This window comes from Nannospalax galili, unplaced genomic scaffold (assembly GCF_000622305.1).
Source record: "Nannospalax galili isolate Female #2095 unplaced genomic scaffold, S.galili_v1.0 scaffold875, whole genome shotgun sequence".
Classification (NCBI taxonomy): domain Eukaryota; kingdom Metazoa; phylum Chordata; class Mammalia; order Rodentia; family Spalacidae; genus Nannospalax; species Nannospalax galili.
In genome coordinates, this window is record NW_008337059.1 from 717,252 (window position 1) to 734,526 (window position 17,275).

The 17,275-nt window shown below is 40.3% G+C and overlaps 1 pseudogene; it reads right to left on the reverse strand.

Annotated features, from left to right (window-relative positions):
• Window positions 1-753: 753 nt before the first annotated feature.
• Window positions 754-13,634, reverse strand: LOC103733233 (annotated as a pseudogene).
• Window positions 13,635-17,275: the final 3,641 nt, after the last annotated feature.

Genomic DNA, 17,275 nt, shown 5'->3' on the forward strand with positions numbered 1-17,275 from the left:
TTTTTAAAAATGTCTCCTTACAGCTAAACTGTAATCTAAAGGAAAGTTTCATATTCTCTTATATGCCCCGTGTGGTAGCTAGCACAGAGTAAAAACTTCATAAATGCTCCTTGGAATAATACTATACCCAGGTGCATGGATGGATGAGTGAGTAGATGGATGGAAGGATGGATGGATGAGGACTGGTCCATATATTTAAGAGCTTCATTAATGAGTGATTTTTTTTCATGGTTGAACAAAGTATTTAAGATCAAAATTCATGATGCTGAACAAGGGAGGGAGATATGAAGCCCAAGAAAAGTCCAGCCTATTGTCTCTGTGGTGGAGCATAAATGCCTTCTGCCTTCCTTTCTTCTAAGCACAGTCTAAAGCTGTCAGTTCTTGATACCAGAGGCTCTGCGGAGAAGCAGAGCCTGTCACCATGAAAACAGAATTATATAATGGAAAAGAAGTCTGTGAAGGTCGTAGAAGTCATTCACCTGCCTCTGGGAAGAAACAAAATACAGCAGATGGGAATGCAAGAGGTGCTTGATGGGTAGGAAAAAATAGGCAATAAATTGAGAACAGAAATTATCCATTGCACCCACAGGAAGTCAGGGCTGAGAACCAGGCCTTCCAGTGCTACAGTGGTCCTGTCTTCCAGAATGGCTTTGCAGTTAGGCTCTGGGCCTGCTCACACCTGCGAGCTTTCACCCTGAGTACATACCGGGGGGCTTTCTTATTTGGGCTTCTAGTTCCTACAATCTGGTTAGCTCACAGGAAGTCTGGCACTTCAGCTTCTTCCTCAGTAAACTGAGGGAGTAGAATAGTGAAGTCTTTGCTTTTCAGCCAGAAAATACTTTATTCTCTCTTGCCCTTGATTGGAATGGTGCTTCTCTTTTGCATATGGTACCCCCCTGTTGCTAGAAGGTCATCTAACCTGCAATGCTCTGAGAAACATGGATCCAGAGAGGTAAACTGGTGCTTTCTAGTCTGCTTGCTATGCTCACAGTGTCTCCAACCAGACAGTATCTGGGCATAGTGATTCCTGCTATACTAGCTGCCACAGGACCTGTGTGAAGGCGTGTGCCCAATCTGGAAGTGGCTGGTGGCACTGGGTTAGTGCAGGGACATGGTGGCAGTCTCATCTGCAAGTTTAGTTCCATTGCAGATGAGAAACTTGCTGGCTACCACATATGCATCTCCAGTGGTTTCAACCTGGTACACATCACAGGTTTGGATGATGTGATCGAACAGATTGTACATGTCACTGAGGAGCTTGTCCACTTGCAAGGGAGAGGCGAGTGAATATAGTTTTGCGAATCCCACAATGTCGAAGAAAGATTGCCAGGGACTCAAAATGTTCTGGTTCCATAGACCTTCCAGTGATGACCTGTTTTGCAGTGAAGTTGGGCAACATGGTGGACAGCAACTTCTCCATCTTCCTCTTCTCTGTCATCAGCTGGCAGGTCCTCTCTTCTACCACTTCCTCCAGGTGATTGGCATACACTTCCAGCTTGCAAATCGTATTATCTGGTATGCTCTTGTGGCCTCTGGGACTGGATTCTCAACATGTTCTTGATGAAATGGAAAGTGGGGATTTTCTCTCGAGACTCATCCCAATTCATCCTCACTAAGACCACAGTCTTTTCATTGCCTTTCTCTTTGGACAGGGTCACAGCAAAAACCCTGCAGTGTGGTCTGATTGGCTATCAGGGTGCTAATCAACTGCTACCCATCCCAGACATCTCTCCTGGCCTTTATCATCTCCTCCATAGTCTAAGCATAGAGTAGGAAGGCATCATGGGTTCACTTTACTCTGAAGGAGTGGAGGTGATAGAGCTGGCCTCCTCAGTCTTACATTGGCTTGTTTCCGGAAGCCACCATCTACAGTGCTTTCTCTGTAGGAGCTGAGGGTGATGAGAAACACTAACTCAAGCGACTTTTGGGAAGTGTGTCACTTTTTGATTTGTCAATAGCTCCTTCCAAAAACTATCCTCCAACTTCTGCAAAAGAATAAAAATAAATTTCCCAGTGTTGAGCCCCTGTTTCTCTGCAGCCAGCAGAATGCCCTTTGCTCTTCTGAGTTGCAGGTTAAAATGATAACCCTGGCAAAGGATGGCATGCTTCTAAGGCCTTCCTGCAGAACAACTGGACTACTGTTGGTGTAACTCACTCTGGCAGTGATGGTGAAATGGGACTGGAATTCACCTCAACAACCTTCCACAGCTTGTCCACCCCATCCCAGGAGGAAACCCCAGAGGAGCTGCCAAACCTCCCCATGTGTTTCCAGCCTAGGTACCGCAGGCTTTTCTGAAGCATATCACCAATTCCCTGCTTGGGTGTCATGAGTGTCACACAAGTATCATACAAGAAGTGATTCTCCAGTGTTTCCATTTGCCCAAAAAAGTCCAACAGGAGATGTTCCACTCAGAGGCCAGCAAACCAATAACCTGGAATGAGGAAGTTCTGCAGTGACCTGTGGTAGAGGTGGAGGCGGCCAGCAGGTATGCACACACTCCTATCTCCTGGTACCTTCTGTGGAAAGATATGAACTTCAGGGTTTTTCTAGTCAGGAAGACTGTGTGGAACCTCTATCTGCTTCTCTGTCTGAGTGTGAAACTCCATTTTCCCTACTGTGTCCTTAGGACTTGGTAGCTGAGAAGGACCTGGTTTCTAAAAATGAGGCTTCTATTTGGTAAGGGTTTGGGAAGCCACATGAGTTAAGACTGAACTGGGGGATGGTGTGTTTTAGGTCTGTAACAAAACAATTTCCTCAGGATTCAAATGACACTGCTTTAGGTAACAATGCACACTGTTTCTGGAAGATGGATGCCCAGGCCCTGGCTCTGAGTGACTACTAACAGGCTGGTGGTGTTCTTGAAAGGACAGACACAAGAAATGAATTCCTCCCCTCCTGTGTGTACTAAATTTTTTTTTAGTAGTTCCTTGAGAATTTTATAGTATGTATTTTGTTCATATTCACCTTCCCTCCCTCAACTTCTCCCACATCCAACCCCTCTTCCCTACCTGCCCAACTCTGTTCTCTGTTCTCTCTCTCTCTCTCTTTCTCTCTCTTTTTTTTTTTGAGACAGGGTCTCCCTGTAGCCCCAGCTTACCTGAAACTTCTATGTAGCTCAGGCTGGTCTTGAACTCACAGAGATCTGCCTGCCTCTGCCTCCCAAGTACTGGGATTAAAGGTGTGTGCCACCACACCCAGCATTCATTCATTCATTCATTCATTCTCTCTGTGTCTCTGTCTCTGTGTCTCTGTGTCTCTGTCTCTCTCTCTCCCTCTCTCTCAACCTAGCCAATTTGTGTTGCCCATATACTTTGGGATGTGGGGTCATCCACTGGAGCGAAATCAACCTGCCAGGGACCACACTCTTAAAACCGACTCTTCCTCTCTCAGCAGCTATCAGTTGCCAATAGCTCCAAGCAAGGAGTGGGACATCGAGTCAACCTTCCATCACCATGCTGGGATTTTGTCTGGCTTGTGCTTGCACAGGTCTTGTAGATGCTGTCATAACTGCTGTGAGTTCATTGTACAACTGTTCTGTTGTGCTTATTAGGTAACCAAATTTTACTTTGTAATGGCCCAAGTATAAGTGTACTGATGTTGGAAATTCAGTATGTCAAAGAGAAGTCCTAAAGTGCATCCTTGACTTAATAAAAGGAAAAAAAAATCACATGATGAGGTTGTCATGGTAAGAATTAGTTTTCTGTGCATAAAATGATGGAGGAAAAGAGACTCACTGTAGTTTTGCTGTTGCATCTCAAACTGCAAAATTTATATACTGCATCATAAGTGTTTAGTTCAAAATAAAAGACATGAAATTTGTGTGTGCGTGTACAGGGAAAAGAGTAATTTGGTATTATCGCTGGTTTGGGGTATTTGTCGAGAGGTCTTAGAATTCTATTTTCCCTACAGATAAAGGGGAACTCCTGGATTTGTTCTATACATTGTATGTTCAATATCTGCTAAATATCTTCTTCCTTGATTTAATTTTTGGGTCAGTAACAAATAAATTAAAAGGCATTCCATATGAGTAGATTTTTGTCTCTATAAGAATCAAGAAACAACCTTAACACTGACAGATTTAGGTTGTTTTACTGTTGCTATTAAAATGTAGATCAGCAGACTCTCAGGAGAAGCATAAACATTTTTTTGGCTTAAAGTCAGAATTTAGTTTCTTTCAGGATCTTAAAATATATTTTTTGTTCTGTCACAGTGTGTTCATATTTTTTAAATGACTCTAATTGCTCTGTATGCCTTGGGTGGGGTGTGTGTGTGTGTGTGTGTGTGTGTGTGTGTGTGTGTGTGTGTATACATGTGTGCATTTGAACTTTATAATGCCATAAAATGATATATTATCATCTTTATGCTATTTCTAGCCCTGGGGGGAGGTCTTCATTTATATTACACAAACGAGGGTAAATTAATTTCCAGCAGTTTTCCAACATGCTTGTTTCAAATATTTTCCCTGTAATTAGGTAAAACTCCACAAGATGGCAGTCATTATCCATTTTTCTCCTCTTTGTTCCTTTCAGAATTGATCACATAATTTAAAGATTATGACTGGGTAGTGGAGCCCCACAATTTGATACTTATATTCTAATCAGGTGGTAAGAGTTCAGTTGTTCTATTTGGAGGTTTATTTTTACCTTAAGCTTACAAATACCTCCAATTTTATAGCAGAATAACATTCTTATATTTAAATATTCTTTCTGGAATCTATGTCACTTCTGGGCATCTAATTTGGTGTACTAGGTGCTTCCATAGAACTAAATCACGTCCCATGTGGCTTGAAAAATGTGTTTACCTCTAAATATTTGTGCCACTGTCAAGCTTTAATAACCTCTGTAGAGAATAGAGCTCAATATTGTTTCTTATTTGTTGTTACAACTTTTTGCCAGTTATAGCATTTTTTTTTGTATTTTTGAGACAGGGTCTCCCTGTAGCCCCAGCTGTCCTGGAACTCACTATGTAGACCAGGCTGGCCTTGAACTCACAGAGATCCACCTGCCTCTGCCTCCCCAGTGCTGGGATTAAAGGCGTGAGCCACCATGCCTGGTTAGTTATAGTATATTTGAGGCTTTAAACAAAGTTTTAAAGAAATAACACTGATTTAAAAAAATACCTCATATGTATATATAATAAAGTACATGAAATTGGGTGGGGGTACAGGTAGGGGAAGAGATTTAAATATGATCAAACTATATTCTATGAAATTTGAAAACTTCAATAAAAATGAAAAAAAAACTTTGGAGTACATCAAAGGTATGTAAGTGTTAATAGAAAAAAAGCTTTAAACACACTGAGGTTAGTGTCTGGCTCATTCTAGTTACTAAATAAGTTATTATGGTTGCTGTTTCAATAAATAATATTTCTATGTACATGATAAGTAGTTAAAGTTAGTTTTATTTATTTTTCAACAAGTATTTATTGGACATTTATTATTATCATAGTACTATGTGTGATAACATAAAGGAGATACTTTTGTTGGAGCTGAGGGTCAGTCAGTCTGAGTTTCCATCTGCAGCAAAACCACAGTGAAAAAGAACTGGGCTGGGTGACATGCCCTAATCCCATTGCTGGGGAGGAGGAGAAAGGCAGATCCCTGGAGCTCAGTCAGCCTGCTCAAACTGGCCAGCTTCAGTTTCAGTGAGAGACTGCCTCAGAAGTAAGGTGGAGCATATTGTGGAAAACACTTGACATTGACCTTGACCTCTGCATATACACAGGCATATGTACACCATCCACATGTGCACATATTTCATGCTTACATGTATACATACTCACACATATTACCCCCTCTGAAGGTACTATTGTTTTGGGCATACAAAGTATCATTGTTAAAGTTTGCTACTAAAACAATATTTTAGTGTCTCTTTTGCTAAATATTTTCATACTTGTTCTTATATATTATACACTGTATATGTTGGGGGGTGGGGACTGCTGGGAATTGAACCTAGGGCCTTGTGCATGATAGTTAAGTGTTCTGTTACTGATCTATACTCCCTGCCCAATAATACCGTGTCCTCCTCCTCTTCGTCTTCCTCCTCCTTCTCCTCCTCCTTCTCCTCTTTTTCCTCCTACTTGTCTTCCTCTTCCCCTTTCTCTTCCCCCTCCCCCACCCTCCTTCTCTTCCTCCTCCTCCCTCCTCCTCCTCCCTCCTTCTCCTTCATAGAAGGAAACTGGCAGGCCCTGAGGAAAATATAGCCCTCTCACAAATCTGCCTTTAAGGGAATTAGTGCAAAGGACTTTTACGGGACACAAGAGGTTATAATGAGACAATGAGTGGGGAATTTTCTGAAGTGGTCAGAACCTTTCTTTTTCAGAGACCATCTCTTTCTGGTCTTCTTGACTATCTTGACCTCCTGGGGTCAGCGTCTGCATTTTCTTTTAGATAAACCAATTCATATGAATTGGAAAAGAAAAAAGGTTCAATCTTGAGGGATTTAAGGCACTGGGTCATCTGGCTGGCAGTCTGTTGCTGAACTGGTACATCAAGGTCACATCAAACATATAAGTAAAAGGAACCAGATGCTTTTTCTTGAAAGGAGTACCATTACAAACTGAAGAACAGAGTATAAAAGTGTTGTATAGATGGATGTATGTTAAAAAATCAGGGAAAGGGTTGGGAGGGGAGAGTTTTAAATTTGTACTGGTTTGCACATATGCTCCACAGATGAGTAATGTCTAATCTGTTTAATTATCAGACTAGTGATATTTGGAGTGGGAAGTGTTTAGGAATATTTGTCTTCTTTCAAAGAAGTTAGTCATGATACAATTAGGGGTATACAAATTATAGTCTGAAAAAGTCTATCATTACAATTTTAGTTTGGGAGATACCAGCTATTTTATACTTTAAAAATATTTATTATATTTTACTTTATGTGTATGAGTGTGTTGCCTGGATGTATGTAAGTGTACCCATGTTGTGCAATTTCCACCGAGTCCAGAAGAGCTGTGTTGGATCCTCTGGAACTGGAGTTACAGACAGTTGTTAGCTGCTATTTGGGTGTTGGGAACTGGTTAAGAGCAGTCAGTGCTCTTAACGCTTAGCCATCTCTCCAGCCCCGATGATGTACTTTTAATCTGTCATTAACATTACCAGAATTTTAATACACACACATCCCTTCATATCATATTCTCTTCCCTTCACTCTCAGTAAAGAGCTTCTCATTGTTTTATGTCCATTGTGGTCTCAGGAAGTGTAGTCTGGGCTGGTAACTGGGATGATGTTTGCTGCACTGCAGGAAAGGCTACATATCTTGTTGGGGAAGAGGTGATGAAGACAGTCCAGAAAGGATGCCATCTGGAGAAAGAAGAAGAATTGAAAGGGCTTACGTATTCCTAAATCGGAATAGGATTAGGGGGATGTTGTTTGATGGGTGTTGTAGTTTGCTTTCAATTACTGTGATAAAACACTCTGACCAGTACCAACTTGGGGAGGATAGAGTTTATTTAGCTTACATCTCCTGGGACACAGTTCGTTGCTGAGGAAGCCCAAGGTAGGAACTCAGGGCAGGAACCTGGAGGCAGGACCTGGAGCACAGGCCATGGAGGAACGCTGCTTACTGGCTTGCTCCCCTGGCTTATTCTCAACCTGCTTTCTTATACTTTACAGAGCAATCTGCCTGGGGGTGGCACTGCCCACAGTGGGTTGGGCCCTCCCACATCACTCAGAAATCAAGAAAGTACCCCACAGACATGGTCATAGGTCAGTCCAATGGAAGAAATTCCCCAATTGGGTCCCTCTACCCAGGTGTGTCAAGTTGACAACTAAAGCTATCCAACATAATGGATCAGGATTAAATAAAAAAGGAGAGGGCTGTTGTTGGGGTGGATCCTGTTTGACACAGACAACTTAAGTAGATAGCATTCAAGTAGGGGACTATAATAGTTTCCAGTTTTTCTAGGTGAGTCCAGTCTATGCATTGGTCATTGTGTGCTTACTAATCAGCTCTCAGAACTATCCTAGGTTAAAAAGAAAAACAAAAGAGAAAAAGAAAAACTAAACAGTAACAACAAACAAGTATTCTAGGTTGTATGATGAGTTGTATGTTCATGTTTCTACTTAAGGTATTAAGGTATAGGGGTCAAGAAAGATTCCCTGGCTCATGCCTTTTACAAGACCACCTAAAGAAAGGACAAGGATGTAATGAGGGGACGCTATAACAAAAGGGTTAACTGCCAACAGTAAGATAAAGTAAGATTTCACCTCCATTTGTCTTCATCTTGAAGTTATTAGAAATCAATAGAAGTTGAATACCCAAATGCTACAATTTTCCCAGAGCCTTTTCTGTCTGTATTGGTTACTTTTCTTCTCCCTGTTACAAAGTTACTGAAAGAGACAAGGAGGAAAGGATGGTTTGGCTCACAGTTTCATTTCACATTAGTGGAGAAAGCAGGGCAGAAGTCATGATGGGAGTGTGTCCTGGAGGCTCCTCACAGTTTGATGGATCAGAAAACAGAGATAAAATCAGAAGCAAGGTTATGCCATAACCTTCAAACCTCACAGCTGCCCCCCAAACAGCACCACCAGCTGAGTACTAGGGAATATTTCAGATTCAAACCATAACACTTTCTTTAGCATCTCAAATACTTTTCAAAGAAACTGAATTTTGGAGAGACTGGATCCTAGATTAAGCTCAGTCACTAACTTACTGTATGACTCTCTCCTCTCTGACCCTATAAAGAGCCCCCAAAGGTAGGATTGGATTAAATTGTTTCTTAGCTCTTTTCCAGTTTCAATATTAAATGATTATTTTTTCATGAGACAGTGGATATAGATGGACTCTTACAGAATTTTGTTATCGTTTCAAAAGTTACATGTGAGATGATTAAACTGCTGTGGGTGAAATATATTTTCTAGCTGAGCACTGTGAGCTTTGCTTTTGTATTATGTGAAGCCTTGCTCCTGTTTACTCTGTGGAAATGTGGGGACAAAAGAATTGCTGTTCAGACAGCTGCAGTGACAACTTGTGAGAGAATTTCATTATCTCCATTTAACCTCTCAGAATAGGAAGCTTAGACAGCATAAAGCTCGCCCTTGCCCTTTGAGAGGTTTCTTACCAAGCAGTTCAGATCTAGGAGTTGAATCCTATTTTCTTAGATGCCATTTTCCTTGTTAATTGTCATATTTAAGCTAAAGGCAGAGTCAGGAGGAAAGTTTTCAGGCCATGATATTATTTTGACTTTAAAAACTCTTTTGTTGTAGAGTGAAATATCTCAAAATATAATCGTATAATTAACCTCCACCTGTCATCCAGATTCAGTGATTCAATAATTACAATGTTTTTTGGTCTTCTTTGAGACAGTGTCTCCCTGTAGTTCCAGCTGGCCTGGAACTCATTATGTAAGATCAGGCTGGCCTCCATCTCACAAGATCCACCTGTCTCTGCCTACCCAGTACTGGGATTAAAGGCATGTGCCACCACACACAGTGTAGGAAGTAGATATTTTTAAAGTTAAAAATAAATCCTGAATTTCTGAGTTTTTTTGTTTTTATTTTAAAATTTTTCTTTTTTTGAGAATTTTGTACATGCATAAATATAAAATGTGATCATATCTACACTCTGTCTGCCCCCACAGCTCCTCCTATGATAAAATGTGATCATATCTATACTCTATCTGCCCCCACAGCTCCTCCTATGATAAAATGTGATCATATCTACACTCTGACTCCCCCACAGCTCCTCCTCTGATACAATGTGATCATATCTACACTCTATTCCCCCCACACATCCTCCTCTGCTACAATGTGATCATATCTACACTCCATTCCCCCCACAGCTCCTCCTATGATAAAATGTGATCATATCTATACTCTATCTGCCCCCACAGCTCCTCCTATGATAAAATGTGATCATATCTATACTCTATCTGCCCCCACAGCTCCTCCTATGATAAAATGTGATCATATCTATACTCTATCTGCCCCCACAGCTCCTCCTATGATAAAATGTGATCATATCTATACTCTATCTGCCCCCACAGCTCCTCCTATGATAAAATGTGATCATATCTATACTCTATCTGCCCCCACAGCTCCTCCTATGATAAAATGTGATCATATCTATACTCTATCTGCCCCCACAGCTCCTCCTATGATAAAATGTGATCATATCTATACTCTATTGCCCCCACAGCTCCTCCTATGATAAAATGTGATCATATCTACACTCTATTTCCCCCACAGCTTCTCCTATGATAAAATGTGATCATATCTACACTCTATTCCCCCACAGCTCCTCCTATGATAAAGTGTGATCATATCTACACTCTATTCCCCCCACAGCTCCTCCTCTGATACAATGTGATCATATCTACACTCTATTCCCCCCACAGCTCCTCCTATGATAAAATGTGATCATATCTACACTCTGTTTCCCCCACAGCTCCTCCTCTGATACAATGTGATCATATCTACACTCTGTTTCCCCCACAGCTCCTCCTATGTCTCCCCAACTTCATGTTCTTGTTTTGCTATTTTTGATTAACCCAGTAAGTCCAGTTAGTGCTGCCATATTGTGCATGGGTGTGGGGCATCACTCTATCATGGGAAACCCATCAGTGGCCATATCTTCAATAAAGACTAAATCTTCCTTCCTCTGCAACTATCTACTGCCAATAGCTTTTCAGTGTGGGGTGGGGCCTGGAGAGCACCAACACCATATATGTAGGGATTTTGGCTAGCTTGATCTTGTGTAGGTCTTGTGCAGGTAACCACAGCTGCTGTGAGTTCGTGATTGTGGTAGCCAGGTCATGTCCAGAAGACGGCATCTCACAGCTCTCCTGTCGTCCGCTCTTGTTCCCTGAGCCTTGGTGGTGGTGGTGTTAATATAGATGTCTCATTTAGGGATGAACACTCAAGCCTCTTACTCTCAACACTTTGACCAATTATGCATCTTTCCATTGACTACTTCCCACTGCAGGAAAACAGCTTGACCAAGGTTGAGAGCAACCCAGACCTATGGGTATCAACATAAATATTTAGAAGGCAATTTGATAACATGACCAGTTAGTAAAACAACAATAGCAGGTTTTTTTTCTTCCTTTTTTGGTCTTTTTGAGACAGGGTCTCCCTATAACTCCAGCTGTCCTGGAACTCACTATGTAGACCAGGTTGGCCTTGAACTCACAGAGATCCACCTGCCTCTGCCTCCCAAGTGCTGGAATTAAAGGTGTGCGCCACCACGCCTGGCACAATAGTGGGTTCTATCCTAGGGCCTGTGACCTCCCCAGCCTTGGCTTTTGATGAGGGTTACAGTACCAGCATGAAACCCCCTTCTCTGGAGCAGGCCTCACATACAATCAGAAAGTTATTAGTTACCCCAGTATAGTCCAGTGGCTATTGCACCAATGGACACATCTTGGCTGGTAGGTTGGTATCATAGTATGCAGGGTCCAGCACTGGGTAGGACCACTGATGTTTTTCCCCCCAACAGCCTGCATAATACTTTCTAGTACCACAAAAGCTAGGTGGCTGTATTGATTTTGTGCAGGTCTTCTGTGGGTAATCACAGCTGCTGTGAGTTCATGATTTCAATAGTCACATTGTGTCAGGAAGACAGCAATCCAGAGCACTCCTCCTCATCTTCCAGATCTTACATTCTTTCTGCCTTCTCTGTCAAGGTGATCTCCGAGTCACTCAGTTTTTTTCAAACCTCATTTCTGGGATGATATTTTTCTTTGATTTCTAATTATTTTCTGAGTTGTATGTAACATTCACTTCGGAATTTTTGTACTTGTGATTTATGCTTTTTTCAATTGTTCCATAATTTAAAATATATTGAAGTCTTTTTAGTTTTCATGGATATACCTTTTCTGACATGATTTTCTCATCAACCTTTATTCTTTTTTCTTATGTTTTTTCATGCAGTTGACTATCATTATTTTCTCTTGTTCATTATTATGTAAAATTACATTCTTTGAACTTTTAGGAAGGAGTGGTGAATTAGGCCTGTCCTGGCTTCACAACTCTAGATTTCCCACACTTGTGATGCGTGTTTGTGCAATTGAAATGTACAGTCTTCTAAGATATACTGGTTTTGTTTCCCTGATCTTTCTTTTTCCTATGTGCTGTTTAATCAAGTCTTTTCCTAAGAAACACTTTAGGGTTTTATTTATGGATGTTTTGGTTGTTTGATTTTGTGAGTTCACAAGATATGGAGTGCTTCACAAGATATAGAATGCTTCAGATCATTTAGACTTCTAAAATTTACATTTATTTAGACTCTCTCTCTCTCTCTCTCTCTCTCTCTCTGTGTGTGTGTGTGTGTGTGTGTGTGACTAAGTTCAAAGACAACTTGTGGGAGTTGATTTTCTCCTTCCACTGTATGAGTACTAGGGAGTGAACTCATGTCATAAGGCTAGATGTTAAGCGCCTTTCGCTGAACCATCTGGATGACTCACCCTTTAGACTCTTACAGCTACTTGAAACCACTCACACATTGGAGTATATAAAACTTGCTCACTTTTGTGCTGATGTTTTCAAATATGCCTGCTGTTCTTTCCTCTGTATGTGTGTGTGTGTGTGTGTGTGTGTGTGTGTGTGTGTGTGTGTGTGTGTGAAAGGGGACAGGGAGGGAGAGGGAGAGAAAGACAGAGACGTTGCAAGACTGAGAATGAACATGAACAAGAATCAAGTTAGGTGATTTGGAGGAAGATACCTTAGAGTCAGATTTGAAAATTCTTCCTTATTTTCTAATTGTAATGTGGTTCATAAGAATAACCATGATCATCGGTACAGATTTATTTCTAAACTAAAAGTCTATAGAGTAAAATCATTATAAGTATCATTATAAATTTTGTTTTTGAAAATAAAATTTGTTTTGTGCAAAATAAAAGTGTTCTATAGAAGCAAGTATTAGTCAGATTAATGAAAGAAAGCTAATTAAAATGTTAAGACATGCTATATTTATTTGTTCATTAGCTCTAACTAAATATATGGTTCCACTTTCATGCAACATGAATTGATTCAGAATAAACCAGTGATGAAGAACTAAGCCTTTTCAATGGCAGGTCTAGCCTTGAATCTCCAGGCTATTGCTTACTAGTCATTGATTTGTAGTGAGTTATTTAATGACTTCAAGCCTTAGGTTTTTAAACAAATTCTTTAAAATTAGGCATTGAGAACTGAAGTAACAGGTTAAGATGCTTTTCACAGTGTCTGTTTCCAATATGTATTCAAGAAATTTGGTTAGCTTCTGTGCTGTGTTGATTTGCATGGCTGGATGGAATTCTTACCTGCAGTAATGGAAGAATGGCTGAGCAATGTGAGCTTTAGTTTCAGATTTTTTCCTTGGCAATAATAGTTTTTGTTGGCCTACACAGTCTCTTATGCATATTCTTTCTCTTTAATTATATTACTTTGTTTTTATTTCATCATGCATTTTATACTGTAGAATGAATTAATTATTTTTGTCTTTACAGAATATATGCAGCACACTACATTTTTATATAATTTGATCAAGGTTCTCATGGATCATGTACAATTTGTTTTCATCTCATTTGTCCTTGTTCATCACTTGACTTTCCGACCTTTGGGATTGGAGAGCCACTGCTGCTGGATATGGGGTTGCTGTGCCTTGTATCCATATTTTTTCAAATATGCACAGGGATAACTGTAGGCGTTAATTTTCATGATGTTTCTGAGTTATCCCATATCTTTTAAAATATTTATTATTTTTACTTAATGTGTATGAGTGTACTGCCTGTATGTAGGTTGGTGTACCCATGTTGTGCAATGCCTGAGGAGGTCAGAAGGGTGCATTGAATCCCCTGGAACTGAAGTTATGGACAGTTGTTAGCCACCATATGGGTGCTGGGAATTGAACCCAGGCCCTCTGCAAGAACAGTCAGTGCTCTTAACCACTGAGCCAACTCTCCAAACCCAAGTTATTCCATATCAGTGGCATATTGACTGTTAGTAACAGGAACCCTGTAATTCCATATTCCTTGTAGTATTTGCCCAGTCAATTTCTGTCTGGGCTTTAGAATATTGTCCCATTAATGACATAGTGGTGTTGCATATTTCTTTCTTCCTTCTTTCTGTGGAGTATGTGTTACATGGAATACAAAGATGGGTTTTACTGAGTTTTTAAAGAACTCAAAGGTTCTCCTGTACTTAATTACCAAAATTTAATTTAATTTAACCAAAAGAAACAGAATGGAGATAGTTCTAGAAGGTCTTCTAAAATAATGGAGCTAGCTTTTACTTAGAGTCTTGGTGATGCTTCGGCTGCTGGATCTGCGAACCTTGCTGAATAGCAAGGCCTTAGATGAAGATGTGCTCTGCTCAGTTACGCAGTATACTATTACAACACATTTTACGTGTCACCTACACTTTTTATGGGACTCTGTTATAGAATGTTTTCAGTCTTTCAAATTATACTAGCCGTATCAAAAATGAGACAGATTTTTTTTCTTCTTTTTTTCCTTTTTTTTCCTTTTATTTCATCTTTTTAAAGACAGGGTCTTCCAACTGTCCTGGAACTCACTATGGAGACCAGGCTGGCCTTGATCTCACAGAGCTCCACCTCCTTCTGCCTCCCAAATGCTGAGATTAAAGTCATGTGCCACCACACCCAGCTTGAGACAGATTTCTTTTTCTTTCTTTTTTTTTTTTTTTTAATTCTTTGATTTTTTTTTTTTTTTTTGGTCTTTTTGAGACAGGGTTTCCCTGTAGCCCCAGCTGTCTTGCTGTCCTGGAACTCACTATGTAGACCAGGCTGGCCTTGAACTCACAGAGATCCACCTGCCTCTGCCTCCCAAGTGCTGGGATTAAAGGCGTGTGCTACCATGCCTGGCTTGATTTATTTTTTTTTAATAGGGCTTTTTGGCTACTCTAACATTCCCCCTATCCAAAGAGGTAACCGTAAAATCTTTTAAGGATTAGAAACAAGCTCCCAAATATTTTCAACATTTTTGGCCTTTGGAATGGAGTAGGTTGCCAAAAGGCCCAAGGACATTGTGAGTTTTAGCCAAGAAACCAGCTACTTTTCTTTGGGGTCTTTTTGCCCTAACTGCCCAGACAATTTCTACCTCCTATACTTATCATACCATCCTCTGAAAAGGTTACCCAGCTCACAGATAGGGAATCAGGATGCAGACCGCCCTGGCTTCTTCCATGCTGAACAGGAATGTGGGGTGAGGCAAATGGAGTACCCCTTCAGTGGGTCTATCTAAAAGACTCCCAAATTATATAACTCTTATCTGTAGGGGGAAAAGAAAGTCCTTGAATCGCATTACAAATTCTAGACAGGGAACTAGGAAAAAGTCAGAACAGGGCAATTTTCAAATGTTTATATGAGAGTCCATTACAATTTCTTGACAAGGGCTTCCAAAAGCATTGGGTTCCTCCTCATTTTTCTTTTGTCTTCCATCATTTTTTGTTTGTCTTATGGATTCAGGATTTGCTTTCATTATTTTGATAGCTGTTGGAGTGGTTAGAATCAGTGTCAGTTCCCTCTCAAAGGCTTCTAGCTAGGGGGAGAAAACAAATTTAGCCATCATTTTAGAACAATAGCTGGTTGTCTCCCTTAGCTACAGGGGGGCACTGCAGTATTGGAGACCAAGATTTAAAGTCTTACATCTGAGCAGTACTTTCGGGTTAGGAACAAAATTATTAATGAGAAATAATTGTCCAAATAACTTTTTATATAGACTTAAGCCTAATGTCTGGGAAGTGTAATCCCTTGAACACTAAAAGAAGTATACTGATGGCTTTACTCTTTGGTTATACTTTCCTTTTGGGTGTTTAAGACCATACAGTTGACCCAAATAAATTAATTTATTTTTACACTTAAAGTCATTTGAGGATCTGTTCCTCAGGGGTCACATGGGCTTGGGAGGAGCTCCTGGCTCCTTTCTTTTACCAGTTCCATCTATGTGAAGATAAGTCAAAGGTCCAGCTCGACCATGTCTGGCTTCACTTGGAAGCATGAATGATATGTTTCCTCTGAGTTGACCCTCCTCTTTGTAGACTGGACATTGGTTCAAGTCCATCTCGTGGGGTTTCCATGGCCTCCCTGAACAAGAGGATAGGTGACTCACCACATTTACAGGACAGTTTGAAAAATGTTCCACAGTCCCCTGGAACTTAGTCGACCTTGGAGGCAAGGGACAAAAACTGTCCTTTAAGTCCCTCTGACCAGAGTAGTATAGGCCTCAAACTATGGCTGTTAAACATCCAATAAGGTCAGTTCCAGCAGTCTGGCACTTTTAATTATCATGTGCTGTGTAGATAAGGCTTGGGTAAAAAAAAACTAAATATTCTCAGATAAACTTTGACTAGATATATATTTTGTTCCTTAAACTAGTTGACTAAACTATGACTATAGACATTTTAAGATTATGTGTATATTATTTTTGTTTCATCCTTTATATATCATAACAAACCTAAACAGACTTTCATCACTTGCTTAGGATTTCTCACTTTTTCTATTTTGGAAAATATCTCTATTTCCATATCTTTTTAACATCTTTTACATTCTCATTTTCTTTTTTTTTAAGTAATTATGAGACATAATAGCATTAACAAATAAATTTTCCTTTGGTTGTGAAACTTCTTTTCCTGGGGATGCTAAGCAATGCATATTCCCTTTTAAGGGTCTCGTGTCAAGCCAATGTTTCATTAAAGTTTTACTGGGGAACCAACGAATTTATTGAGCTTAGCTTACCGAGATAACTGAGGGGTTGCTGAGGTGCATGTATGATCTGAGGGTATGCACACTGGATAGCCTTTACCCAGCATGGGTCATACCTTCTCTAACTAGCCTTCTGTAGATTGTATACTTTAGCCCTCCCCAAATCCAGGAGGCCATGTGTGATTAGGGTCAAAGGCTGGGAAGAGTGGCTGGATAATTTGGTGAGGGTCCAATGACCCTGCTTGACCCTCCTTTAATGAATGAGCACAACCATCAAGAAGCCCAATTGTGATGATGTTTAGTGATCAGGCTCATCTGAAGTTATAGTCAAAGATGGTAGTTATTTAATGCAGAAGGGACTGCTGTATAGCATAATCTTATTAAAAGGACATGGAATTTAAAGGATTTGGTGCTAGGATCCACATATGAGGGAGAACATACGTCGTTTGTTTTTCTGAGTTTGTTCTTCACTTAGTATAACAGTTTCTAGATACATCCATTTACCTGCAAATTTCATTATTTCATCTTTCTTTACTGCTGAATAGAACTCCATTGCATAAATATACCACATTTTTGTTAATTTCTCATCAGTTGAGGGGAACTTAGGTTGCTTCCATCTCTTAGCTATTGTGAAAAG